Consider the following 21,942-nt stretch of genomic DNA (forward strand, 5'->3'; position numbering starts at 1 on the left):
TATTTCAATTATAGCATTGAAATGATTAAGCACCCTGAAGTATGGACTCCTGATTCAGATAGTACAAATGCCAACCAAACACTTGGTTATAAATTAAGGTTAATAAAGCACACAAACTCACACTGATACAAAACTCAGGTTATACGGAGTCATTGCTCTTCACATGAACCAGTATTCTTAATCATGTCATTTGCATATATGTATATGTAATGTGTCTACTTTAATTTTTTCCTGTTTAATACATATATAAAATCAAAAATTTGAGAACTAGTTACATTTTATTCTAAAAATGCACTTTTAATAAATGCCTGACTCCTTAAAATGATCTGTAGACAACCTAAGTGAGGATGCATTTTGAAAATTTAATGACTTTTTTAATATTCATCGAGGTAAACATAGTCTTCAGCATTAAAATTATGTTTTTGGAATAGCATAGATATGAGAAGAACTATCAACTCTATAATATTGTTAGTATTAATGTAGATTAAAGCAGCACTAGAATTGCTCCCCCCAAAATAGTTTTCTCTCCATTTGGTATCTTACTGGAACACGGTTTACAACAAATTCACAATTTAAAAAACAAATTTAAATTTTTAGGAATAATTCCATTGCAAAATAAAATCTGTCTTAATAATCCTTTAACAAAATTGATAAAATAGAATCAAGAGAATCTCATCTCCCTTGCTTGAGTTATTTTTATTAATGTATATTACATTTTTCTCCTAGTAATTACTGATAAAACAAATTTTATTCACATAAACTTTTGACACTAGTAAAGAATTCTCATTACGTCAATTGGAACCTAAAGAATTTGTCTTTGAGTACCAGATTTATTAATTGTATATAAAAATAAATACTCCTATTTTATAGTCTTGATCTTATTTTATGTTCTTTATTTTAGTATATATTATACAAATATTCTCTGGAGAATTTTCTACTCACTTTTACCTACACTATGGTATGCAAATGTAAATTAAAACTATTCATTTCCAACCATTTACATGATCACAAGCATTATAATAATGATTAATTAGCCTCCAAGATTCTTGAAAACCAAATAAAACACATAGATTTCAGTAAGTTCACAAGGGTAAAATGTGATGAAATGTGAACAAAAGGAAGGGGAAAAGAGAAAGGATAATGAAAACAATAAAAAAAAAAAAGGAGAGGGAGTAGAAAGATGAAACATGCAGAAAAAACAGAAAAGAAGAAAACAATGCCAGATCCAAGTATGAGATTATGCTCTGCAGTTCAGTTGGTTCTAAAACTCTAAACTTCAAAAATTTTAAAATATGGCCGGGCGCGGTGGCTCACGCCTATAATCCTAGCACTCTGGGAGGCCAAGGTGGGTGGATTGCTCGAGGTCAGGAGTTCGAGACCAGCCTCAGCAAGAGAGAAAGAGATTTAAAAAATCTCTTTTTTAAAAAAAAATAGAAAGAGATTATCTGGCCAACTAAAATATATATATAGAAAAAATTAGCCGGGCATGGTGGCGCATGCCTGTAGTCCCAGCTACTCGGGAGGTTGAGGCAGTAGGATCGCTTAAGCCCAGGAGTTTGAGGTTGCTGTGAGCTAGGCTCACTCTAGCCAGGGCAACACAGCGAGACTCTGTCTCAGAAAAAAAAAAAAAAAAAATTTTAAATAAAAAAAAAAAAATTATAAGATAATTTTTAAGGATAGAAAAAAATCTGGGGGAAAATAACATGAGAGGGATTACATCAAAAGATACCAAATTCCATCCTCAGTCTCTAATTTCTCTACTCCTGACCCTCACTCTCATCTGTTGAATTTATTTCTTCTTCACCAAGAAAATTAAATCAATCACAGAAAATCTTTTATAGACTCCCATTACCACATCTACCAACTTTCTACATCTGTGCCCATTCACTGCACCTTCCTGAATACTCTCCCACCCAGGGCTATTGCTTCACTTGTGCAACATCTCCAGTGCCCTCTTGCCTAGTCATGAACACTGTTCCAGCCATTCTCTTCTCATTTTCCCGATTGTCAAACTTTCCCTTTACTCTTGATAATTTTATAAACACAAAAATATGCTGTTATTTCTTTCATCATTTAAAAAATAAATTATCTGTTGACCTTACTTTTCCCTCCAGGATAGCACCACTTCTCTCCTTCTGTTACAGCAAAATTCATGGAGAGATTTCTCTGTACTTGCAATCTCCAATTTCTCTTTTCATTTTCTCATAAATCCACTATTTTAGGTTTTCATCTCACTACCCTCTACAAATTCTTATTAGCAGTACCAATGACTGCTTCTGGTACATCTCAAAACACTAGAATGGTTTGGTGTTCCCTTGTCTTTCAGGATACTCCTTCTCAGTCTCTTTTGCAGGTCACAGCAGGTCACTATTTCTAAGTGTTGGCATTCCCCCGAGCTCATTCCTTAGATGACTCCTCTAACGTATCTCTATTCCCTCTCCAGCTGATCTCATCTAACAATATATATCTACATGCCCAAATTTATATCACCAAACAGCAGTTTCTCCTGAACTCCACGAGGGCTTGGTTACTTTTTTGTTGAATTAACAAATTAAAAGTACAACGTTATTATTCAAAACTTCTTCTATGTGCTGTCTTTAATCACAGGTAGCTATCCAAGGTAATCTGTTCAATCTTCCATGAAGACCACATGTAAAGAAGTGAAGCAATACACTTGCCTTGAGGCAGCAACCCCTGGAGGTCCCTTTCACTACTGTGCTTCTAAAAGTCTTAAAGAATTTCTGCCCTATGTCAAGTGACATTGGATATTTCCCCAAAAATGAAGTGATAGCCTATGAAAATACTACATGTTAGGTTATTTCTGGATAAAATGGGCCACATCTACTCATGATACTGAATTTCTTCAAATTCAAAAATATAACCAAATCACATTTTTTCAAAAACACTGGAATTACTATTATAACTATTATTTCAGGGGTTAGACAAAGCTGTGAGGTAATTGGAGCAGTTATTAACTTGTCATTTCGCCTCAGGCTCCAATATGACTTGGTATTAAATCTGTATTTAAACTTCAGATATATTTTTCATAATCCATTTTTTGCATTGATTTATTTTTTAAATATTTCATTAAGATATTATTTACTTTGAATACTAAGTTTTTTGGTAACCCCTTACATTTTATGCCTGAGGCAGATGCCTCACTTTTCTCCCTGTCATCCTAAATTCTACTGAAAGAAAATAGATAAATATAAAGAATATTTCCTACATGCCCTTGTTTTCTTGGTATAATCTGCCCTAGCAGTATCTAGTTTATTGACCAGGACGTTCTCTGTCCTCACCACAAAATTTGGACCCAGTTATGGGAAGGCAGGCCCTTGAGATCATTGGCAAGTGTTTCAGAAATTAAACGTCATAATAATCCTTAAAGAAATATAGTTCAGCCCTGGGTTTAATTAATGATAAAATATGTGTATAGAGCAAACATTAAGTATAAGATTGCATGTAAAAATTAAGACTCATGCAAGTCACCCAAGAGAATAAACTGAAAGCTATTAGAATTAATAAGAAGATTCCGTACAGTGGCCATGAAGAAATACAGAAGTCAATAGCTTTTCTTCGGCCCAGCTAAACCAGTTGGATAATGTCATAGGTAAATAAAATATAATAAAACTTAGCTATTTAATAACTATTTAATAAGCTGAGCTATTTAATATATGGACAGAAAAAATGAAATATCATTATATACTTAAATTGAAAAAGAGAATACTAAAAATTTAAATTCTTTCATTAATTCATCAGTTTAAGGCAATGCCAAACAAGGACCAACAAATGGTACTTTTAAAACTTGAGGGATTTTGACTTCCAAAATGGCAGAAAAAGACTTCTGAAAACCTACTTCTCCATAAAAGCAGCAAGAACACATGCAAAAACTGTCAAAATCAACTTTTTCTGTTGACATTGAGGATTATAGACATTGAGGATTATAACAATATGAGGAGTGTATAATACAAGAAAAATGGTTGAATTTATAAGAACAGTGCAATTTGTGGCATTTTAACTTTCCCTGATCTGACCCCCCTTCTCAACTCCAAGATAACCTTAAAAATTAAGTCTTCCATATACAACAAATGTTAAAACCAGCAGTTTGGCAGCAACTGGATAGGACAAAAGGAGGTAGGAACTCCCCAAAAGACATATCCTCAGAAAGCTGTTACCATTTTACCTGTCTGGCAGCTTGCTGGAAAGCACCATTCTCAGGGTTTGTCTTTAATTGACCTTCGTCATATCTCTTACTCTGTGTGAAGAGCTCTATCCTCAGGGCTTTGTTGAGAATAATCAGCAGCAATTGCTTAATAATACTGCTGTCTGAGGTGGCATTATTTTAGGGTACTAACAAGAATCCACCCCCGCCCAAAAAAAAAAAAAAAGAAAAGAAAAAGGAAAAATGGGGACTGAGATGCTTATAAGGAACTTTGAAAAGCTAAGACATATTCCAGAAAGCTGGCAGGCCACATACAAACACAGGGCTGTGCACATGCTCGGACAAGAACTGAGAAGGGCCTGACCTCTCACATCTGGCTGACCTTGAGGCTCTGTCCTCAGGCAATGCAGAATAATAAACTGCCTGTCATAGCACTTAAGTCAAGGCTCACAAAACACACGGAGCTCTTCAGCAAAGAATGTGACAATTATTTATTTGTTCTAGATATTAAGGAAACCTCTGTCCAATCATTAGCTGATGACAAAGAATACAGACTATATATAATTAGTCAAAGAAAATCATTAAATAAACAGCAGCAATAAAAATCAATAATAAAAAACCCAAGAGAAGAGGGAGATTTCTGATTTCTAGAATTGCCATACCGTTACACAAAACACTCCAATCTGATGATAGAGATTAACAGAATTGATTAAAAAAAAGTATGACCCAACTATATGCTGTCCACAAGAGATACATTTCTAAATCCAAAGACACAAATAAGTTAAAAGTAAAAAGAGAAAAAAGCAAAAGGGCCCAAAAGAGAGCTAGAATGGCTATACTAACATAGTTGTTAAGTCAAAAATTTTTACAAGGGGCAAAGTACATTTAATAATACTGTGAACTAAAATAAAATCTTAAGCTCCCCCCAGCTGACTGAATGGGCCCCGTCTTGACCAAGTGTACCCCAGAAATATCCTAATGCTGAGTTGCAGGCCATGAGAAGGGAGGTCAGACACACCTCTTCATGCCCCCCTTCCCTTCTTGGAGATGTCCTCTGTAACTCATTAACAGGCCTAAGGCTATACAAGACAGACCTTAAATCACACATGCAGGGCCTCAATTTACTTAACAGATCACTTGAGACTGGGTATATGTTTGGTGGCTTGTCTCTGATTAACAGACTTCCTTATTTTAACTTAAAACATTTACAGCCTTTAGACAAAGTTTCATTTCTTTAACCAATTACAAATCAAAGAACCTTTAAACCCACCTATACCTGTAAGCCCCACTTTGAGATGTTGTACCTTTTTGGGCCAAACCAATGTATGCCTTTCATGTATTGATTTATGATTTCATGTGTAATTCCTGTCTCCCTGAAATGTATAAAACCAAACTGTAACCTAACCACAGTGAGTCCACTTGCTCCAGGCTTGTTGGGCATGGTTCTGGGCCATGTCCTCAAATTTGGCTCAGAATAAAGCTCTTTAAGTTATTTTACAGAGTTTGGCCTCTTTTCCATTGACAATAATAAAAGGGTCAATTAATCAATAACATAGCAATTATAAGTATGTATGAACATAGAAATAGCTCCAGAATACATGAAGCAAAAAGAAAAAAATAGAATAAAGGAAGAAATTGATTTAACAATAAGATTTGGAGACATCGGCCGGGAGCAGTGGCTCATGCCTGTAATCCTAGCACTCTGGGAGGCAGAGGCGAGTGGAACGCTCAAGATCAGGAGTTCTAAACCCCGTCTCTACTAAAAAAATAGAAAGAAATTATCTGGCCAACTAAAATATATATAGAAAAAATTAGCCGGGCATGGTGGCACATGCCTGTAGTCCCAGCTACCCAGGAGGCTGAGGCAGTAGGATTGCTGAAGCCCAGGAATTTGAGGTTGTTGTGAGCTAGGCTGACGCCACGGCACTCACTCTAGCCAGGGCAACAAAGTGACACTCTGCCTCAAAAAAAAAAAAAAAAAAGATTTGGAGACATCAATATTCTACTTTCAATATGGATAGAACAACTAAGAAGAATATCAGCAAGGAAACAGAATACTTGAATAAAACTATAAACCAACTGGATCTAATAAACATCTATAGAACACTCCACCCAACCACAGGATAATGCACGTTCATCTCAAGCACACATGAAACATTCTACATGATAGTTCATCTGTTAGGATTTAAAAACAAGCCTCAATAAATTTAAAGGTTGATGTCATACAAAGTGTATTTTCCAACCACAATGAAATTGAATTAGAAATCAATAATGAAAGTAAATTTAGAAATCAACAAATATGTGGAAACGAAACAGGACACTCTTCAATAATAACCAGATCAAAGAAAAATTACAAGGAACAATAGAAAATACTCTAGGTGAATTAAAATGACAATATGCCAAAGCTGCGGGATGCAGGAGTAATTACAGCTGTAATAAACTATATTCAAAAAGAAGAAAGATAAATCAATAACTAAGCTTAAGAAACTAGGAAAAGAACAGAAAAATCACATAAAGCAGAAGAAAAAATTATAAAAACTAGAGTGGGAATACATGAAATAGAGAAATAGAGACTAGAAAAACAATTGAGAAAAATCAATGAAACCAAGAGTTGCTTCTTTGCTCCTGTAGGGGTCAGAAGAAAAGCTTCCCCTTATCCCCTGGAAGTTTCACTGAAAAATCAACTCACAAAAGGCAGATTAATTGGCAAAAGTCATACACAACTTACTAACGTGTACATGGAGAGAATCACAGAGTGAGTATTTCCCCTAGTGGAATGCAGAAACTTACATACCATCTTTAGGTTACAGAAAGAATGGGAGCTCAGAGCATGACCAAAACCAGGTATGGTGGTAAATCATGTTATAGTGGCAAGACAGGTTATTGGAGGGAGAAAAAGGGAGAATTAGCTAACAATGATGGTCTTCTTATGTAATGAAACCTCACAGGTAGCAGCCCTTAGAGAGAATAGATGGTAAATGTTTCTTTCAGATTTTTAAGATATCAGACTCTCAGATATTCTTTCTAAATCTGAACAAGGGAAGGCCTGCCTGCATCTATGCAGATTCTTTACAGATGCCAAGTTTCCCCACAAGACAGCTTTGCAGGGCTACTTCTGTTTGCTGGCTCTCTGACAGTCTTCTTGAATTATGTCAAAGAAAAATATTTTGGGTTAAAAATATTTTTATTTTCTTCACTCCTAATAACAAAGCTTCAAAATACAAGACTAAAACTGGAACTGCAAGAAGAAATTAGAAATTGAGAATTGTAGCCAAAGTAAGTAGAAGGAAGGAAATGATAAAAATAAGAGAATAAATCAAGGAAACAGTAAACTAACAAGCAGTAAAAGAAATTTAATAAAATCAAAAGTTGATTCTTTGAAAATATCAACAAAATCGATGAAAAATGAGCTACTGATAAAGAAAAAATGGGAGAGAAAACAATTTGCCAATATAATAAATGAAAGAGGGATTATCATTATACATCCTACAGACTTTTAAAAAATAAAAAGAGAATTTATGAACAATAGTGTGTCAAATTATTCAACATCTTAGTTGAAATAAACATTTCAGAAGAAGATGTAGAGATAGACAATAACACATAAAAACTATCTCAACATCATTAGGCATCAGAGAAATGCAAATGAAAGCATAAGATACTATTAACCACACATAAAAATGACTAGAATAAAAGACAATGATAAAACCAGGGGTCGTCAAAAATGTGGAACCAATGAAACTCTACTGATGGGATGTCTGGTAGTTTCTTAAAACTTATATCCACACCGAACTTAAGATCCAGCCATTTTATTCCTAGATATTAAAACAATAGAAAACAAAATTCTCACAAATGGAAACTAACCTATTATGATTATTAGCACATCAGTGGCTGTCACTTAGGGGCAAAGGGAAGTATAGAATGAAAGAGGCACAAGGAAATTTTTGAGGAAGGATGGAAATGTCCTGCATATCAATTGTGGTGGTTCTCAGGTATGTACATCTGTTAGGTAGACAGCAAGGGATTCTGTGTCACCTAGGGACAAAAGTGGGTGCTGTTGTGGTTCACTCCCCGCAATTGGACTTTCAGAGAGGCTCATGGGAGATCTGCATGCAGAATAAGACTCAGGTCATATAACTCCCAACTGTCCAATCAAAGTGTTTCCATGGTGACATCTGAGCCATGAGGGAGGTACCAATCCAGACACTATAAAACAAGACCCAGACCATAACCAAGCCTTTTTTTTTTTTTTTTGCCCTCTTTTGCTATGACAATGGGTATGGTCATCATCTGTGGCATATGTATCTCTCTGTAAGCCTATATCTTGCTCTTGCTCTAAAATCCTACTTTCTCTCCTCAGTAAACCTCATTTTCGTGCTTGCCTTACTTTGTTGCGTCTGATCATTCTTGGTCCGTGAGCATACTAAGAACCAACACTTCAGACTGCTACTGACATATCTATCTAATTTTGTTTTTTAAGTTGATGCTGTATTTGTCCGTGAATTATACCTAAATAAATTTGATAAGAAGAAAATATAAAAGAAACACACAAAAATCATTCTAATAGTTCCTGAATATTAAAGATAGTTAACTTGTTTAGATCTATTCTAAGAAATTTTAGAAATCCTTTCATGGTCAAAGATTTTATATATTTATTTTTATAAGCTAGGTCATGTGACTCTGCAGAAACTATGGGCTTATTAACATAATCATTATCTTAAATACAAGGTAAGAAAAATGATCTTTCCCTCCTAAAATATCATTTTATATGTATTTCAACAAGGTAAAGGAAATGAAAACTTTTCAAAACTCCTGTGCGAACAATCTTTCAAATAAATTTAACCCAGAGTAGGTAACAGAAAACTTGGATGACAAATCAAAATGCTAAATGTATCTTGAAGATTCAAACCACCATTTTATTTTTTAAGCCTCTATAGTGGAATTAACAAACAGATGATACCTCCTTTCCCAAAATGCCTTTTGAAATTGCTTAAGAATTATCCAGTTTAAATTAAACTCTCCTCTACAGTGAACGACACTATGTTAAAGCCCAATATGTTGAATTAAGTATTTTCCTTTGTTCTTTCACTTTTTAAACAGATATCTTTCAGCCAGATATTTATGTACGCATTACATTTTTAATGACTCTTAGGTAGGCAATGAGTGGGTTAATAAAATACGGTATCTGTATACAACGAAATACTACTCAATTATAAAAAACGATGGTGATTTAGCACCTCTTATATTTTCCTGGATAGAGCTTGAGCCCATCCTCTCAAGTGAGGTATCACAAGAATGGAAGAATAGGTACCACATGTACTCGCCATCAAACTGGCACTAACTGATCAACACTAAGGTGCTCACACAGTAGTAATATACTTTGGGAGTCGGGAAGTTGGGGGTTGGTAAACTCACAACTAATGGACGTGGTGAGCATTGTAGGGGGGGAAAGGGCACATCTCAAATTGTGGTTGGGATGTAGCAAAGTCATAACATCTAACCAAAGTGTTTGTACCCCATAATTTCCTGAAATAAAAAAAAATTATTAATTAATAAAATAAATTTGGTGGTTTTGTCCAAAATAGATTAGTAAAATAGATTCAATCTTGTTAAGATGTTTCTTAGTCCCATTAACCCAAGTCACATATGACACAATGAGGTACTTCTCTGTCAATAATCACAATATTAGTAGAGCTGTTGACAAGTAAAACAGAAAGAATATGAAGTCCCGAATTTTCTGTTTTAATTTAATTTTTAGTAAACATTTCATATTTATTTAAAACATGTCTGTTTTAAAAATATTATTAATGGGATCTATGGTAGAGATATTTTCTAATATATATTTCAGAGGACTTGATGTATTTTATTTATAGTATTTATATTTCTAACATGCTACTCCTGAAGAAAATAGTTTTTTAAGTATTAGGTGGTAAATCTTCCATTAGAGTAAATTGTTATTCTGACTTTTTAACTAGCCTGGAACCACTAGAGGGCAAGCTTTACATTGTAATGAAACAAGAATTCACTTTCACATACATAGTAATAACACCATTTAGTGTTTAAAATGACTACTTTGAGAGTATAAATCTAATCTCAATATAACTTTTTTTTCTTTAAGAGGTATAAGTTAAGTTAAAATCATATTATGTATATATGTGCCTTAATTTAGCTACTGAAGTGCAGTAATTTTTTAAAATTTTGAGCTGAAAATTTTTTTAGAATCAGTGTTAGATGTATGAATTATATGCAACTCTGCACCTTCATAAAATTATTTTCAATACCAAGCACTGTTTTCTAATCATTAGTTCACAAATAAATTACTGATTAATCTAGACTATTATATTTTTAGTAGTATAATTATGAAAGTTACAAACTTCACTATTCATAGGATTCACGTCTATTTCAAGACCTCTCATTCCTAGCTACAGAATTCATATTATATGTGTTTTAGGTTCTGAAAAAATATTCAACATTATGGTTATTGTATAAATTGCAATATTGGGCAGAAGCTTCCATAATTGCTCAGCACATCGTGCCAACTCACAAATAAAAGAAATACCAGGTCAGACTCTTTCTGTGTATAAGATGAAATTGTAAACAAATAAATAAATCTGACTCACCTGGAGGGTATCTTTTCATGGACAGTAGCTGCACTTTAACTGTAAAGTTAGTTATTTGGGTTTACAACCTTTTGGAAGAAACCGTGTGCCTCATCAATTTTTGAGTATATACTATCATTACAATCACACAGAATTGTATTTTGTATATAGTGTAGGACAATTTTATATATAGTGTAGGACTTCTAACTTGAAGAAATGATCAAAATATAGTCCAATGAGAAACGGAATTTGAATTTTTCTCTAACCTTCCTATTTGAACTTTCCACTATATAGAGAGCTTGCTCTTCTATTTTCTTGTCTACTTTTTGGATACCAAAGCCTATTTCTCCTGCTTTTCTTCCCTACCATGACTTACATTCTCTGTCACATTATAATGTTCACTCCTTCTGGTAACCCAACAACAGGAACCCACAACCTTTTCTATTTGTTATTTGCCAAATGTCAGTGATGACTTCCTTTTCTAGCCTAAGCCTAAGAATCAGTTCTTTTAAAATAAGCAATGAGGAAAATATTCCAAGTCAAAATATAGCCTAGAAACAAAGTAAAGTGGCATTCTTCTTACTTAAATTCTCTACTAAAATCAATATTAGGTAGTCTCACATGAGTTTCTGCTCTTTTAAAATATTTGGCCTTTTTTTCATAGATTTAAACCTAACTGAAATCCACATTTTTTTTTTAGCAAACACCAACTCTGTTGTCTACAATTAGATGTTATTTCAAGTGAGAGAGATGTTTCTGACTCTTTTATAACTCTGATATGACTGAATGCAATGGCATACAATCATAAATGTTTTAAAGTATTTGGTCAGGTTTAATGCAGGGTTAATTATCTTTTGTTTAGTTGTAACAATAAAAAACAAGGACCAATTTTAAAGAGATTTTTCTCAGAATTGATAAACTTTACAAATTCCTTTTGTTCTGTGATGTGAAATTTATATGCCTAAGAATTATATGTATAAATTGGGTGGACTTATTTGAAGATTGTATTTCATACAATCAAAATGTATTATTGCCATGATTATCCTAATAAAGAGGAAGAAACATTCGAATGTATGTTAAATTTTAGGAATGTTTTGACATTTTCAGATATCCTGGAAAATCCTGCCATTTTTGTCTGATGCTGGGTTCTCATATGTTGGTACCAGAGGAGAGCTGTGCTTGGGCTCATCCCTGACCTGCCCCATACTTAGCTTTCCCAAGGGCTCAACAATAGGCAAGAATAATCCAGACTTTTATTTTGAGTGATAGCTGTTATTTTATTCCAAATTTAACATTGCCTATGGTCACTTCTGCTTACTCATTGATAAAATACCTGATACAGCTTTTTTTTCTTGAATTTTTTTTATATCAGCATATTACGGGGATACAAACGTTTAGGTTACATATATTGCCTTTGCCCCACCCTAGTCAGAGCTTCAAGCATGTTCAGATGGTGGCACCGCACCCATTAGGTATGTATGTACCCATCCCCTCCTCCCTCCTCCCACATGCCCAACACCTGATGAATGTTACTACTATGTGTGCACATAAGTGTTGATCAATTAATACCAGTTTGATGGTGAGGACATGTGGTGCTTGTTTTTCCACTCTTGTGATACTTCAGTTAGTAGAATGGGCTCCAGCTCTGTCCAGGATAATACACTGATACAGTCTTTAAAGAAGGTTAAAAGGAATTTAAAATTCATTTTCACAGGAATTAATAATGCAATTAGTATAATGCTATCCCAGGTACGTTACTAGGTATATTATTTTTAGATATTTTCTCCTTTTTTTTGTAAGTGAAATTAGCCATCTCTGATACATATGAATAAAATCCACTAATTATGGCAATTTGTTCATATATCTTTTCCAACGCTTTGATAATCACTCCCTGCAAACATAAATATTGTGAATAAATGAGGGCTCTATCCCCCATATGACACACATGAATAGGCAAGTCATTCTCTAAAGATAATTTTTACTTGAAGAAGTTTTCAAGAAGTGAACAATTTAAAACTTTGTCATTAATGGTAAGGCGATAAAATTCCAGAAAAAAAAATCAGAAATTTAACAAAAAACAAAATCTGGCACACCAAAATATTTTTTTTCATAGCATTACATATATTCGGGTGCTCTGTGTCTTATAAAAGATGCAATACTTCATTTCTTGACAATATGCAATTGTTGCCAATTACAGAGAATTGTATTTGCTGCCATTTTTGCCCTTTTTTTCTTAATATAAGACTAATAATTTCAGAAAGTGGTAGCTCCATGAAAAAAAAAATACAAGAGAGAGAATATAGAAAAAAATATACAATTAAGCTATAGTAGTTAAAAATAATTGAATATGTTTGACCAGAATCAACTGATGCAATATGAATGTAATGAACAGCATTTGTTATTAGGAAATAATTCTATAAAAAGCTTACAACTGTACACAGATAAGCCTATCTGGTTTCGATAATCTTCTGAGTTAAAGATCTATGCACCCCCAACTTCATACATGATAGATATTTCAGGGTAAATTAGACAAGATCACTGATTATTTATTATTGTCAGACATTTTTTAGAATATCAACTATTATTAGTTTCTATTACCAACAGCAGTCTAGAAAACTGATACTTGATTCCATTGATAAACTATAATTGCTCAGACTATTATTCTATATGAATTTCATAATTATTTCATCAATATAGAATACAACTCTTTTATTTTTATTAGCAGTTATTTTTATGGTAGTGATTAGAGGTCTCTTTCTCCAAAAGGATCTGGATAAAAATAAAATGAAAATTGACTCACTGGAATTGACTCATCCTCTAAGTTTAGCAGTGCTTTCAAATAAGTGCCTAAAAGACTTAAAAGGATTTTAAAAATGAACAAATTACTTGTACAGTATTATAAAAAGCAGTAAATTTCTGAAATAATATATTGATTTTAGCCTTTGTAGTAAAGGGAAACACAGAGTTAACCATAAAATCCAAAAAGAGTATCATTAGAGCTATTATTGGTACCAATTGATGTATAGATTGCAAAAAGTTTGATAATAGGACAAAATTTGATTTATACTGAATATCATGAGAATTATCAATATTGATTATCACCGAATCTTTATACATAATAAAAAGAACATGTTTTTCTTTTTAAAATGTGTAAAATAAATAATTTTAATGCAAAATATCTGTTATTTATCATGAAGATATTTTCTAAGAAATACATGATATTTATAGCATGTGTTTCCTTGCAGGGTGCCACTTTAGTTTTTTGGGAAAGGCAGAGAGAATCCTGGGAATTTTATAATTCCAGTGTGGTATTTATGACTTACACCTTAAATATCCCATTCCTTTTATATATTTGGCTGAGAAATGTCACTTAATATAAAAATGTTCAGGAGACTATAAATCAGATGAATCCTTTCTCTTTTTTCAACATTCAATAAATATTTATTTACTGAATATTTATTTATTTATTTATACTTATTTTATGATAGGCATTGTTCTTGGAAAACGTCTGTTATAAAGAGAATAAATATTGAATCATTAGCATTTTGGTTTCTCTTTTCTATTTTTCTTTACTAACTCAATCTTTCAATTACAGCTTAAAAGAGGTAAAGATCATCCTAACCAAATCAATTTGGAAGCCCCATAGTTTTTACATGATAATGACAGCCACTTAAATCTAAAATGGATCTAGATGTACTCCAAAAGAATATGTATCACACAAGTAAATACATTCCAACCCACACCATACATAACTAGGAGTCAGAGAATGCTAACAAGTTATATATCAGTATGACACCAGCTAACGAGAAAACAGAGACGAGTGAAAAAGGTAGAAGGCAAAAGATGCCTAGTGGCTGATGAAACGGAAAGAAAAACAAACAAATGAGAAAAAGACAGTCTCACTATGAATGGAGGAATAATGTCAAGAGTTCTGAGACCTATGAATTAGTGCACTGAATTAAAAAGATGGGGCTCAAAGTGCACAGGACCAGGGAGGTAGTCTTGTTAAGACAACACTTTGAAAAAACAGAGAGATTATATGAAAGAAGGAAGTAATCCTGGAAGACTTGACAATGAAGGAAAAGATGGAAACACGTGAAATTTAAGAATCTTATTTTAAATAGTTGAAAGGAGATCAAAATGAAAAGGCACACATTTATGCAATATTACTGCTAAAAATTATGTTTAAGCTGAATCTAATAAGTAAAAATATAAGTAATTACACATTGTTGGACATTTTACAAGCCAACTAGGATAGACTCTTCAAAATGTCAATATAGTTCTCCATATGAAAGCTTCAAAGTGAAGCCCACCTGCCAACTGCATGGCTATTTAGAGCTCCCAATCAATCTTTCTGGTGCCACTCTCTAACAAACAAGGATCTATAGGTTTATTTTTTTAACAAAACTGTCTAACATGTTAGATAGATTGAGCAAAATGGGGGAAAAAATGACCTTGCAAGAAACATAAACAATGGGAAAGACAAGAATTACAAATTAACACACACACACACACACACACACATATGACAAGAATAACAAATACACACAGGTAAGACGAGAATTACAAATGAATACACACATATATATATACTGTATGACAAGAATAACAAATATACATGTAAGATGAGAATTACAAATATATGTGTACATATACACACACATATATAATTAGTAAGTGTACAATGTTATTCAAGAAGATATGCCATAAATTAAACAAAAATAATACATTGTGAAGAAATATAAAACATGTAATAAAGATTAGATGAATAGTGCAGAAGACTGCAGGAAGGAGTTTTCTAGGGAAAAAAAAGAAAACAAATAGTGAAAAATACTATATAATGTGATAGTTAAAATTCAACGTAGACAAATGCAATTAAATAAAATTTTAAAAAATGCAACCCTTGTGTATTTTCTTCTTCACTCTCAGGGATGCCTATAGTTCTTATGTTATGCCTCTTCGCATAATCCCACATTTCTTGTAGGCTTTGCTCTTTTCTCTTATTTCTCTGTTCTGTTTCTGCAACTGGCTTATTTAATTGAAAGGTGTTATCTTCAATCCTTGAGATTCTTTATTCTGTTTGATCTACCCTATTCTTGAGGCTTTCCACTGTGTTTTGTAATTCTTTGAATAAATTCTTCATTTCCAGAAGTTCTGTTTGATTTTTCTTAAAATTTTAATTTCTTTAGTGAATTTTTCTTCCAAGTCCTGGATTTTTTTTGTGTGTGGTTTCTTTGTGTTGGGTATCCATTTTCTCCTGCATATCATAGAGTTTTCTTACAATCCATGTTCAAAATTGTTCTGTCATTTTAGTGTTCTGAATTTGGTTGATATCCATTGCTAGAGATCTGCTGTTCCCCCTTGGGGGTGTGCTTTCCATTTGATTCTTCATACTTCCAGAGTTCTTTCACTGATTCCTTCCCATCTAGATCAGTTTTTGCTTCTTACCTTTAGATAATCACATGCCCAGTTTAGTCTCTGAGCCAGTAGGTGGTGCTTGTGGGTGAGATTTGACTACAACCTGTATGATGAGATACTAGATGCAGTAAAAGTGTGTGCAAATTGACCTCCCTGTCAGTAGGTGGCGCTTGCTGGGGGTGGGGGGAACAAGCTGCAGTATCGTTGTTGGGTCCTGTAACCAGCTCTCCTTCCTCTGGAGAGGCACTCTAGTGCCTCAGGTGGTGGGTGGGATCCTGGGACTTCCAGGTGTGTCCTTATTCTCCACCTCAGTGAGGTAGGTCAGGAGTGAGTCTAGGCGGAGCTGGGTTGGGTGAGCCTGCCCTCAAACTCCACAAATGCTGTTAGCAGAACTCAAAGTTCTGTTCTCTGTTTCTGGGCAAAGCTGCCAGAGAGGGGCTGAAATGGCCCCACTCAGCAAAAAGTCTGCCTGTGGAGGTGCGGCTGTCTGAGACCTGCAGTCTGGAGGTGGCCTTGCTTGTTTCCACCCTCCCCTATTCTGCTGATCTCCCCTGACTGATGCGAGCTGGGAGGTTCCCTGCCCCCGTCACACCCTGAGCTGGGAGCACAGCACTCATGAGGGAGGAAGGTAGCTCTTCAAGCACACTGCAGTTGGGACCCACTCTGATCGGCCCCTTTAGGCACACACACATCAGTGGACTAGTTGACAAATATCCCTTCTGTGTCCCCAGCAATGCGATTGAGATCTGGGTGTACAGCATCTGGCCTGCAGGCCCATCTCCTGGGCCCAAAGATCAGTCCCTGACCCTGCCAGGGAGAAGAGTGCTGGTTTCACATCACCCACGTGGTGCCCAAGCTGGATCAATTTCTCTCCACCTTGGGATTTGCTCCACTCTGCTGGAGTCACCAGGCAAGCAGCACCAGGGAGGGCCGGCAGAGGGGAGCTAACAGTCTCAGTACCCCTCAGTCTGCTGCAGGGCCTCAAAAGGAAAGGTCCTGTTCCCTGTGGGCGTCTCCAGGTGGTGGCTAACTTGTCTCTCGGTAGTGTGGGGAGCGGAAGGGAATAGAAGGATGAAACAGTATGGCAACTGCCAGTAGGCTTGAGTCTGTGGGGCCGGAGGTTGGTATCCAGGAGGGAGCTGGGAGCCCGGTGCCTGCCCACAAGAGGCTCACCGCTGGCTGGTGGCAGCTGTCTCTGGGCTGGTGTCGGCAGGTCTCTCCAGCAGCAGGAGCCCATCAGCAGTCCGAGATTCAAGGGAGGGGAAATTTATTTGCCCCACCTACCCTTGTAGCTGGTCTCCAAGCCTCTCGGGGTTTAGAACCTGCCGATGCATTTCTCCTTCCACTTCTGCTCCACAACTTCTTCCTGTCGAGTTTCCTGTAGGTTCAGGCATCCCTCCTTCCGACCCTCACCTGCTCTATGTTGGTCTGCCTGTTTGTTTTTTTCACTTTCTTTTAAAATCTTTCCTTCTTGCAGAGACACTCTGGATGGAGGTTTTTCTCATCTGCCATCTTTGTCCTTTCATATTTAACTTTTAAAATATAATTATAGGTTTATGATTAAAAGTCTCTAGTTTATCAAAAAATGGTGAGTTGTGGCTACTTGTAATTTTAGATTTAAATGTTTGCGATAAAAAATGCAGAAGGCTGGTAAAAATTAAGAATTAGAATATCTCCTTTGTAATATCAAGAATCAGTGAGATTATAGATAGAGAATGCTTGTATATTGATCTGGGAGGAGAAATAAACTCACTCATCCATTTTGGAAAGCTACTGTCAGTTCTTAGTAAAATACATGGCTGAGTATATTTTCCAGAAGATTCTGTTACAGGTCCATCAGGACTTCAGGGTTGCCAGGTAAAGCACAGGACTCCTAGTTAAATTTGAATATGGAATAAACAACAAGAATACATTTTTTAGTATATCAATATATTGCATGGGGCACACATTAAAAATTTGTTTATCTAAAATTTAGCTGGGAGTATTCTATTTTTTATTTGCTAAATCCAGCAAATATAATAAAGGTCTGTGTACATTATTTAGTCATCAGTGAGTTGAAGGCGATGTGACTTTTATTCTCTGGGCCAGTGGTCCTCAATTTGTGGTATTTGAAGCAGCAGCATCACCTGGGAATGTGTGAAAAATGCAAATTCTCAGGCCTCATTCCAGATCTATTGAATCAGAAAACTCTGGGGCTTGTGCCTGGCAATTTGTCTTTCTACTAGTCATCTGATGCTCACTAAAGTTTGAGAAACACTGCTCTATGCAAACAGATGGTAAAATTTTTGTGGTGTCACCATCACACACTTCAATCACAGCCAGAGTAATGCATTACATTCATCCTTGATCTGCTCCAATCCACTTTGTATCGAGCATCTAGAACATTCTTTTAAAAACTTTGTCAGATGGACTCACCTGTACAAACTCTTTTATGGCTTCATATTGCTACTATGATACAAACTAAATGTTATTACATTTGCAGGACTCTTCTCAGTCTGAGGCTTCCTGCCTCATCCTGAAACATTCTTACTTTTCTTAGGCTACTATATTCTGCTTTTGTTTGATTCATTCAAGCACAAAGATTATGAACTTCAGTGCTTTTATCAAACAATGCAAACACATCTTTCTCTCCATTTGAAACAGTTTCCCTCCCACTTCCTTCCTTGTTTTGCTGTGCTGATTCTAACCTATACTTCAATTTCAGCATAAGGTTAACTACTTTGGGGAGACTCTCCCAGTCTCTAAAATTCTATAATTGTACTCTTTGGAAGGTAGTCTGTGGAAGGTAATTTTAAGCAATATGTATACATATTTTTAATATGTTCTGAATTTGGTTGATGTCCATTGCTAGAAAGCTGGTATTTCCCTTTGGGGGAGTGCTTTCCATTTGATTCTTCATACTTCCAGAGCTCTTTCGCTGATTCCTTCCCACCTGGATCAGGTGTCGCTTCTTACCTTTAGATTTTTGTTTGGATAATGACACACCCTATTCAGTCTCTGAGCCAGTAGGTGGGATTTGTGGGTGAGATTTGACCACACCGTTTATGATGAGTCAGTAGATGCAGTAAAAGGGTGTGCAGAATGCAGTGTTGTTTCTGAGTCCTGTAACCAGCTTTTGTTCCTCTGGAGAGGCAGGCTAGTGCCTCAGGTAGTGGTGGGGCCCTGGGACTTCCAGGTGTGTCCTACTCTCCACCTCAGTGGGAGCTGGTGGGGGAGTAAGGCTGGGCGGGGCTGGGTTGGGTGAACCTGCCCTCAAGCTCCACGAATGCTGTTAGCAGGAGTCAAAGGTCTGTTCTTTGCTTCTGGGCAAAGCTGCCAGGGAGGGGCTGAAATGGCCCCACTCAGTCAAAAAGTCTGCGTGGGGGGGTGGGGCTGTCTGAGACCTGCAGTCTGGAGCAGGCCCCACTCCTTTCCACCCTCCCGGGCCTCTGCCAGCAGGCAGGACCTCAAGCCAGTGGATCTCCCCTGACTGTGATGTGGGCCAGGAGGTTCCCTGCCCAGTCTGAGCTGGGAGCACGGCCCTCCCGTGGGAGGAGGGTTGCTCCTTAAGCAGCTGCAGCTAGGACCCACTCTGATCTACCCCTGAAGGCGCACACACCACAGTAGACTCTTTCAGACATCCCTTCTACTCCCTCTGGCAATGCAATGGAGACCCAGGTATACAGGTATATGGGATCTGGCCTGCAGGTTGGAAGATCAATCCCTGACCTTACCAGGGAGAAGAATGCAGGTCTCAAGTCACCCACAGGGTGCCCAAGCTGGATCGATGTCTCTCCACCTCGGGATCTGCCCTACTCTGCTGGAGTCACCAGGCAAGCAGCACCTGGGAGGGCTGGCAGGTAGGAAGCTCACAGTCTGAGTATCCCTCTGACCACTGTAGTGCCCCAAAAAGAAAGGTCCTTTTCCCTGAGGATGCCTCTGGCTGGTGGCTAAATTTTCAAAAAATGTTAGCAGTAACTCCATTCATATCTTTAGCATATATACATGTTAGAAGTAAATATGTGTGTTGGCTATTGTTTATTCTACAGCCCATCAGATCCATTCTTGGCCCTTCCCTGTCCTCCCTGTGGCCCCACGAAGCTAATACTTGTGAGGGGAATGGAAGACACTACTGGAGAGAGACCGGCAAGAGGAAGACTCGTTGGATGCTTGATTTTTTTTTTTTTCCTGCTTTGGTACAGCATCTGTGAAAGAGCTGTGCCCACTCATTTTAAATCCTTCCTGAGAGGTTCCAGCTCCCACTGGGCTTCAGCATCTCAATTTCCTCTTTTCTGGCTTTATCCCTAACAGAGAACCGGTTTCCAGTTTTTGCGGTGCTCTTGGGACCTCGTCAACTTTTTTCTATTCTCTTAACATTATCTATCGCTACCCCCTACAAGAAAATCTTTCACTAAAGTCTTGAATCAACAACTATGAATTTTATTTCCTGCTGTGTGGGGCCCTAAAATCATAGTGACAACTATACAAATACATTTTTTTTCCTGGAAGCTATTGGGAATTATAGGAAATTGCTAAAAGCAGAAAACATTAGGACAAGGGGCCAGGGACTACAAGAGGCCACAATTCTTCATGCTATACCTTTCTACACTCTTTAATTTGTCTAAGAAGCTTTAGATTGTTGGTACAGAATGTGGAAAAGACAGGTATATGGGTCTGAGGTCTCATTTAAGGAAGAGGAAGAAATGAAACTGTGAAAACCTGCTTGGAACAGACAGAATGTGGGATTGATAATGGCCTTCGTCATTGTTATAATCATTATGTTCAGGAGTGTGAATATAAAGACTAAAATTTCTGAAGGCAAAAGAGAAGCAGTAACACAAAACAAAGAATTATGAGTAAAACATTTCCTTCTCTGTAAGTCAGTAGAGCTCACCTACACCAAATCTTTTCCCAGGTATGAAGAGGGGTAGGACGGAGGAGCCCACCTAGATGAAAGGTATTCCTGGACTGGGCTTTATGCCTTTTTCAAACAAGTACTAGTTGTTGTACCTCTTTATCCTTCTTAAGTACAGATAGAGGCAAGCCTCCTTCTCTTTTTCCTTCCCAAAGCCTTAAACTCAAAAGAAAGATTGTAGATTTGCCTCAATCTTCATTCACAAAGTTTTCTTTTAGTTATCTTTACCAATCAATGCATGACATTTGTTGCTAGCTTCTGTTCAGATGTGAGTTACACAATTGAAAGTATTGTAAAGAAGGAAATATGAATTGATGTGTTTTATGAATTGTAAATCAATTGATGACTTACTTTAAAAGAGTCACTAATGGAAGCTTTTAAAAATCAAGCCATTTTGTGCTATATAAGAAATGACCCTTTAACATTTCTTGTTGTCCCAAGAGCCCAGTATCTTTCTCTCTTCAATTAATAACTCAGCAGAAATTGTATTTGCTAAGAGTCAAACCACTTAAATATGCTTGGATCATATAAATTGCATTACTTGTGAACACAGGCAGATATGCTGATTTTTTCATGCTTTTATAAAGTTCTTTCAGCTGGCCAACAGACATATGAAAAAGTTCTTAACATCACTAATCATCAAGGAAATGCAAATTAAAAGCACAGTGAGATACCACCTTACCCTTATCAGAATGGCAATTATGAAAAAATCAAAAAAAGAATAGATGTTGGTGGAGATGTGGTGAAAAGGAATTCGTATACACTGTTGGTAGGAATGTAAATTAGTACAATCTTTGTGGAAAACAGTATTTTTAGTTTTTTGAGGAAAAACTACCATTCAATCCAGCAATCCCACTACAAGGTATCTACCC

General features: G+C 36.1%; 1 long non-coding RNA gene across 1 annotated transcript in view; it reads right to left on the reverse strand.

Annotated features, from left to right (window-relative positions):
* LOC123633082 overlaps window positions 1-21,942 on the reverse strand; it is a 181,328-nt gene that overhangs the window by 19,723 nt on the left and 139,663 nt on the right. The gene's annotated exons all lie outside the window — the stretch shown is intronic.

This window comes from Lemur catta, chromosome 2 (genome assembly GCF_020740605.2).
Source record: "Lemur catta isolate mLemCat1 chromosome 2, mLemCat1.pri, whole genome shotgun sequence".
Taxonomy (NCBI): domain Eukaryota; kingdom Metazoa; phylum Chordata; class Mammalia; order Primates; family Lemuridae; genus Lemur; species Lemur catta.